This window comes from Zalophus californianus, chromosome X, assembly GCF_009762305.2.
Source record: "Zalophus californianus isolate mZalCal1 chromosome X, mZalCal1.pri.v2, whole genome shotgun sequence".
NCBI classification, from domain to species: domain Eukaryota; kingdom Metazoa; phylum Chordata; class Mammalia; order Carnivora; family Otariidae; genus Zalophus; species Zalophus californianus.
The window spans coordinates 5343637-5352246 of record NC_045612.1 but is presented as its reverse complement, the minus strand read 5'-3'; positions in this window follow the sequence as shown (position 1 = coordinate 5352246).

The window sequence follows — 8610 nt, the reverse complement described above, 5'->3', positions numbered from 1 at the left end:
GCAACTGAGTCTTTCTCAAACCTGGCGGCAGGTGGTATGTGGTCCTATATGGAGAAGCTGTGGCCCAGGGCAAAGGGACTCACCCGAGGTCACCCAGCAAGTGTTCTTTCCACAGCTTCCCTTCCTTCAGGACGTCAGCTGGCTGGTCATGCAAGGAAGGTGGTAGCAGGTTTTCCCACCCTCTGCAGGCCCTGGGGATTGTCTACAGGGCCTCCGAGAAATACCTCCTTGCACCAAAAAAGGGATTCCTAGTCGTGGGCGGGGGGAGCGGGTGCATTCCCAGTGCTGTGGTGAAGTACGAGCTTCGTGCAAGTCGTGTGCCCCCCTCTTCCCCACAGAGACAACTGTCACTTCCTACGCTCTGGCAGCCTGTCCTTGGAAACGCGTCACCTGACAGCTCAGGACATCAAGTGAAGACTTACGATGCGGAGGCTTAGGAGAGGGCCCCGATGGACTAGTGCAAGGACTCTGTGGCAGCCACTCCAGCTGCTTGGATGGAGGGGCAGGCACGGGGGGTGTTGGCCTTTGTCCCGTTCTTCAGTGGCTACTCAACAGGTGGCCGGGGGGGTGAGCTTGGGAGCCTAGAAGGTGAGTGAGGAAGGGTCTGTAGAGGGCAGTGTCCAAGCCTTCTAGGTGCTGAGAGCCGGGGGCGCAGCAGGAGTACCAACGGTTGCGTGCTCCTCAGGAGACACTGAGCCCTCACCGATGGTCCCAAAAGACAGTGTGTGCTCCAGAAGGATGTCCTCTTCTCCGAGGGAGTCACTGCCTCCCGTGCCAAGATGCTTGTCACTTAGCCATTTGACTAAAAGGTGGCCCTTGTAAATGTCTCCTCAGCAAGACCCGCGACACACAATTTGTCTGGGGACACTTGCATTTGTCACCTTTCTAACTGCCAACTATTATTAAAGGCATTAGAATAGACCTAGAGTAACTATTTCACCATTAACATAGAGATGGCTTTTAAGTTGTCCTGGAATAAAAGAAATCGTGAGACCATTCAAATGTATGAGGTCAAGCACCTAAGTGAGTGGCTGCTCCATTCTTTAAAGTATCTAACAATTTGCATGTAAGAGATTCCATGCAATAAAATGAATTGAAAAATGAAGGTGGGAATAATGTTTATCTTACCTTGCTAAGCCACAAAATGTACTAGAGCGCTGAAATGTCACACTAGTACAATGCATTTTTATAAGCTACCCATTTTACACGGGCTTTTCAGTAATACCTCTCCTAGATCCATCGTCAGAAATTCCTCAGGGTCATTCTTATGTTAAGATTGAACCAGAAAATGGAGTTGACAATCCATTCATCGGCATTCTATTAACATGTGTCAAGCTGGTATGGCAGGTCCCACCCTAGGTACCTTGTATTTTATCTCCTGCACTCTGAACAACAACCCAGTGAGGCACATATTAACACCAGTTTGCAACAGGAGCAACTGACGCCCAGACAAGTGAAGTGACTTGCCCCAGGTCACACAGCTGGCGAGGGATAGAGCCAGAATTTGAATGTCTGTGCTCTTGTGTGCTACGATCTGTCCCCAAATCAACCAAGAGTAACCCTCTGGCCCTGCACAGACTACCCTGGGGAATCACTTGGCCAGGGTGCTTTCCCTCTTTGTAGATGAGAGACCAGTCTTCGTGGCCATATAAAGCAGGAAATGCCTCTCCCACATCACCTCATGTCTAGTCTCATTGAGAAGCCAGCCCAACACTTCCATCCAATGAGACATAAACTGTGGGAATATTCACTCAATGAAAATGAGTCTGTATATGGGGCGCCTGGGTGGCTCAGTCGTTAAGCGTCTGCCTTTGGCTCAGGTCATGATCCCAGGGTCCTGGGATCGAGGCCCACATCAGGCTCCCTGCTCATTGGGAAGCCTGCTTCTCCCTCTCCCACTCCCCCTGCTATGTTCCCTCTCTCGCTGTCTCTCTCTCTGTCAAATAAATAAATAAAAAGTCTTAAAAAAAAAAAAAAGAAAATGAGTCTGTATCACCCCAAATGGGGGGCTACCGTGCCCTGTTTGGGCAGCCTGGCTCCATGACTCATCCTCTGGATTAACATCTTGGGGCGCCTCGTATCTGGGAGCACATGATATATATTTATTGAATGAATGAATACATGAGAGAACCAAAAAAAAAAAAAAAAAAAAAAAGAATGGATCAAGGGGGCTAATGGATTCCTTTTGCTTCCTATTTTGTGCAGAAGGTTCTAGGGCTCTCTCACCCTGTCCAGCCCAGTGGCACAGGTTTGCACAACAAAGAGGTGAGGACAAAGGAGTCCTGAAAATAGAGAGAAAGAAGGAAAATTCAAGAAACTTCACATTAGGACAAGCCCAGCTTTGCCTTTGAATCTAGGGCCCCAGTTTACTAATAAGGCTTTTTCCCATTTCTCTCAGAGTTGGTGACTCTCTAGATGTCTAATTGCACAAAGTCTTTCCTCCAGGTAATAAAAAAAAAAAAAAAATCTACATAAAAATGGCCCCAGCCTCCGTGCAGCTAAGAAAGAACAGTACGGGAGATGGAGGGTTTTGCAGGGAGGGGCCTCTGACAGCAAGCTGAACGAAGCCCACATGGGATGAAAGAGCTTTAGGAAGGAATCCGGGTGTGTTTTAGGGAGCATCCAGGGCCCCCAGCCCTGAGATCCTCTACAGAAACAGACTTGGTTGGAAGAGATTTGCTGTGTTGACGAGTTCCCTCATTACGTCTCGGGTGACAAGGGTGAGACATGTTCTCCTAGCTCCAGCGCAGATCTTGGATTCTCTTCTCTCCCCGAGGGCAGGAGGCATTTCCAGAAGAAATGGAAAACAGGTGGGGGAAAAAACACAGCCTGGTGGTGAACCTCAGATGCCATCCACCAGATTAGCTCCCGATCTCCATTTTCTGAGGAAGAACAATACGCCCTTAATGCAGTTAGCCCGCAGCACCGCAAGCCAACCAAGGAGCGAAAAGGCATAGGCATCTCCCTAAGTTCTAAGTGGCTTTGTGTGCACCAGTTTAACTTTCCACCAAGATTTTAGGAGTGTGACATTGGAGCCTATGAATTTAGATAGCTCATTGGTTGTGGGACACTAACCACGCACCGGTATCAAGTATGTTTTCAGATCCCTCAAACATGAGGAGAATTCAGGTAGAGCATCATATGTTACTACCTACTGCAGACTCGGACACAGCTCTGAATTTCTATTACAGCCTTATCCATAACTTTCAGACTTCATTAATTTGGGTAGAATTATGGTTTGGCTTTGGCTTTTTTAAAAAAGGTTGTGTGTGACAAAAAAAATTATGCTTTCAATTTATAAAACCAAATACCTATGCGGGGCCTGTCATGGCCAGCATGAGCTGCAAACAGTTGCGCTGATGGGGTTAATTGCCATTTTAAAATAATTCACTGCCTCCAGATTGATTCTTCTGTTTTTTTGTCTTTACACAACATTACTGTGTCTCACTCTAATTATTCAATGCTAAGTTCATACTTCTGAAGCAGGAGACTGCAGTCAGAGGAAATGCTGTTTGATTTGTTGCCATGGAAACGTCTCGCTGTAGATGGACTCTAATCCCATGACAACTCTCTCTCTTAAGAACCATTTTTTTCTGACATAATAAAAATCTGATCAAGGTCAGATTTAATAACCATCTCAATTCCCTGACTTTCCCCCGTATTTGGTGTCAGAGAGGCATTTTTGACAAAGAGATGCTTAAAAGAACTTTTGCTTGTTTTCTGTAGGAAATTAGTGTTTATGCCTCTAAAATATAAACCTGGCTCCGTGTCACAGTAATTTGCAGCCATACCTTTTGTAATTGCATAATTATTGCATTAAACAAAAGTTACTTATAATTGTTTGCACTGCGTTGGCAGATGTTAACATTTTGTGGCGCATTGTTCTTGCTAATACATACATTAGGCGTATCAATAAGGCTTATCGTTTGCCAACAAATGGTGTTTACAGTAATAACAAATGCCACGACCATTTATCTTTCAGTTTGCACTGCAATAATTTTCTGAACTGATTATCATGCAAGATGCAAGCATGCAGTTCGGTGAGACAGGAACTGTGCAATGCCACACCGAAATGAAATACTTTGTATTAGAGAAAGGTAAATGAAAAAGTGCCTGCTGGTTGACCTTGAGCGAGGCCCTTCCTCTCCCGGGGCCCTTGTCGGCCTCCTCTGTATGATCCGATCTGTACAATGCCACGTGGTCTCTAAGGTCCCTAAGAGCCTAAGGTCTCTAAGGTCTCTCCCCTCCCGCGTCTGACACCCTGATCTACACCAGCCCCGAGCACCAAGGCTCCTGAGGGTTTCATGGAGCCCTAAGCCTATAATCGACACTTCTACCTGCCATGTGCACGGGGACTTGGCCTATTCCAAATGCCTTTAATCTGCTTCATTGTAGCCTCGTGCTCATCCTGTATAGAAAGGGGAAGGGCAGGAGTTTTTAACTCTAGTCCATAGGTAAAGAGCCTGAGACGCAGAGAGGTTAAGCCACCTGCCGAACATCACACAGCTTCTCTTTAGCAGAAGCAGGTCTCAGGTTCCCACTTCTCCACACTGCCAAGGGAGTCAGGTTAGTGAAGCTTTGCCCAGGACAGACGTACCCAACCCCTTTCACACACGGGATTTGGAATCCCAGCTCTGCCTGTCTCTTACCACTTACGTGTCCTGGGGGAAATGATTTCACCCCATGTTACCTCAGTTTCCTTATGTGTCAGAAGGGGAAACTGACCCGGCTACTTCACTGAGCAGTACAGAAAACTGAGATTACACATGGACTGTGCTCGACTCAGGGCCCGGCACACAGTAGGTGCTCATGATGGCAGTGATGATTAGCATTATCGTCACCCCACTAAGTCCAGATGGAGCCTGCACACACACACACCCCCCCCCGCCGATGGCTGCCTTTCCATCATCCCTTCTGTATTCTCTGGAGACCCAGGGGCTTTCTCTTCCTTTCCTAGCCTTGGCATGCCCGTCATTCCCGATGACTACAAATCTTACAGGAAAACACCAAACATAAAATAAACCAGATGCCTATGTGCTTAAATCATTCCACTCCTTGACAGTCATTCTGTAAACATGGTTCTGATCTCCCTTTAGACATAAAAGCCCCATGATTTGCGTGACAAATGTAGCAGATGCAAATATTTTTCTTGCTTACTCTCCTGCTTTCCTTCCACCAGTCATCAAAGCTTGTGCCACAGCCCCAGAAACCTGTGCTCTAGAGTGAAAGGCATCATGAGGCCAGGTGACCCTGAGAGCCCATCCGTCCAGACAGGGGGCTTTTCTCCCAGAAGTCTTCACTCATTCTGCAATTCTACAAATGTCTGAACACTCTGGACTGTGCAGGGCTTGGAGTGGTGCACAGGGAAGGGGACCAACTTTTCATTACTTAGGGAGCCACGGATTCCTTGCCTGGCCTTAGGATCCTGAATACCTTCTGTTGTTTGTCATAATCGCTCTTATTTGGGGGTTGCCCACAAACACAGGACACCCCAATTCTGGCTCTGGGGTCTCCATGAATTTCCCATGCAACTCTCTTACCCCGGTTTCCCATCCAAACCCCCCCCCCACATACCCACCTCAAAATGAATGGATTGGACAAGGTGGCTCCCAGTGCCCCCTCCTGTGTGGCCGGCATGGGCACAAGCCTGGCTGGTGGGACCGTGACTCATTGCTCTCAGGGCCACAGCCTCAAGAAGGCACAAACATTGAGTCACTCTTGGCCATCGCTCCTGTAAAATCCACTTTTTTCATTTATCAGAAGCCAATGAGGAACTCTGTTAAACAGGAAGTAGAACATCTTACAGACCTACAGCCAGGCGTTTGCTCTCTGAACGCTAGGACAGACAGGACCCTGAAACGTAGGTGAGATATTCAGTGGCCTGTACTCTCTTCAATGGCCGTAACAATACCTTCCTTTTGCTGCCCTTTCACTCTTCTTCCAATTCTACCACTAGGGAGATCTTGCTAAAACAGAAACGTCTCCAAAATAAAATGCACACCTTACCATGTCCCTGCCCGGCTTAAAGTTTTTCATCGGCTCTCCACCATCTTCAGAATCAAGCCTCAGCTCTTGAATGGGGCCCACGAGGCCTGCCTGATCTGGCCCAACTGATCTGTCCCGACTCGACTCAAATCTCCTGTCTCCGTGTGCCAAGTGGTATCACCTTCTGTTTACCCATCAAAGAATTCATTAATTCTCTTCCTGTGCTGACCTCCACCCTCATCTCTACTAAATGGGATCACGAGCATGAATTGAGTACCATCCATGGCAGATTGTCTGCAAAAATGGCTGTTAATTTCTCTCATTCCTGTAAACACATGCTACTCCTCCCATCAATAGGAGATGACCACTCACCCCAGCATCCCAGGTGAGCCCAGCCCCCAGCAAGTCCACCAGCTAAATGAAGCCACATGAGGGAGCCCAAGGAAGATCTGCAAGAGAATCACCCAGCCAACCCACAGCTTTATGAGAAATAATATATCTTTGTTGTGTTAAGCCACTAAGTTGTGGGGCCCTTTGTTACCTAGTAATAAATAACTAAAATGTCACCTATGTGCCTAGTAATTTTCCAGTGTGAAATTATGATCTGGACTCTGTCTTTTAAAAGCATACAGTCTAGTTACCTTTACTTCTCTCACATATTTACAGCAATTAGAAGAAGAGAAGACAATCACTAATTATGAGGCCATATGGCACTGTGGAAAGTGCCAGAATCTGGGCTCACATCCCAGTCTGGCTGTGTGACCCTTGGAAATTCATATTTCTACTCTGGGTCTCAGTTTGTCCCAGGCATATGAAGGGGTTGTACTTAAGTTTTGACAGACCTGCCAGCCCCAAGTCCACCCCAAGTGTGAAATGCTCTCGGGTGGACTAAGGGCTGTGGGAGTGACATGGAAAGAGCACTGGGAAAGGAGTCAGAAAATACTCAGCCTGTGAAAAAGTACTTACCAAGCAGGTACCCCACCATCAGACACTGCGCCTGAGTTAGGCACCAGGGACACGGCAATGCGCACTCACTGGTCCTCTCATATGATAGGCATGACACGGGCTGTGATTGGAGCTGGAAAGGGGCTACAGAGAACAGATCACTTACACCACCTGCGTGACCCAGCAAACAACACGTAACATCTCCGGGCCTCAGGCTCCTTGACTGTAAAATGGGCAGGAGAGGGATAGCTCCGCCCATCTCCTGGGGGTGTGGCCAGACTCCAGAGAGACTACGCAGACGGAGAAGGCGGCTCCGTCCATCATGAGTGGTGGTGTCATCTGAGCAGTCCTCCCAGGGAAGGAGAGCTGTGGCCTGCGAGTTTGGCAAGGATTTTGCGAGGTTAGAAGGAAAATAAGGGCGCTGCCCTGAGGCCCAAAGCTCTGTGCTCACCAAAGAGAGACAAATCTGTCCCTTGATAACCACCCCAGCTGTGGCTGTCTCTATGACCAAGACAACAACAGCCCTTTCCCCTTTGTTTACCCCAGGGGTCACTCAGAGTCGAGAGCAGGTTATCAGATGCCCAGTGCTGGAAAGAAAATGAACATTCCAATGGGGCTGCCAGATCCTGAAGTGCCGTCAGCGGTCTGGGGACCAAAGCCATCATTTCTGTCTCTTACCGCTCCACTTTCTCTATATCCCAGTGTCGCTATTTTGTAAGAAAACATGTCAAATAATTTATGGCAAGAGCCAAGAACTGAAAGAAAATTCGCCACAGGCACACGACAGCCACTGCTGTCAGAAAACACAGGCAGACGGGGGAAGGAGCTCTGTGAGCCCCCCGAGGAGGCCCTGCTGATGGTGGGGCTGTGGGGGGAGGATGGAAAGGGCAGAGAGCAGGGGCAGGAGCTCCCGTCCATTCCCCAGGGAGCCGTGTGCCTGAAATCCCCACCGCCTTTAACGAGCAGTGTCCAGCTCAGCCTTCCCACTGTGGAGCTCACTGTTCTCTTCAGGGCAAGCCCACTGGACCAGGAATTAGGACATCTTGGCTGGATGACTTCCTACAAGCTGAGTGATTTGGGGCAGAGGCCTTGACCTCTCTGGTTCTCAGTTTCCTCATCTGTGAGATGGGGTGGATCTCCACCTACCCCGCAAGCTCATGGGAGACAAGAGGAGACAATATCATTTGAAGGCTATGAAGTGCTCCACAAATAGAAGTGATTTTTATTATTAAATCAAGCCTGGGAATTTATACATTCACTGCTCTCAAGGTTGAAACTAGAGCTCAAAGGTCAAGTGCAATTTGTTAAAACCTAATGAGAAGACAAATTGTCTTTCATTTGAACACGTGAGACAGAATCCAGCCGCCTAAGAAATAAGGCTGGTTGATTTGAAACGCCTCGCTTTAATTCGAAACTTCCGGGAGCTGCGCAGTGCAGGCTCCCTGCGGGGGACACAGAGCTTGCGGTCCAATATGGATGAGAAGGCAAGGCCACAAATGGGCATGAGACACGGTGTGCTTGGGGGCTGACACAGCTCCAGGGCTACTGCCCTAGGCCACGTTCCCTTGGGGACAGCAGTCTTATCTAATTGGGAAGAAGTCAAGATCCTTCTAAAAGAAGAGCTTGAAGGACAAAAAGGGAGCAAGCATGTGAGTTGGCAGAGACAAGAGGCAAAAACAG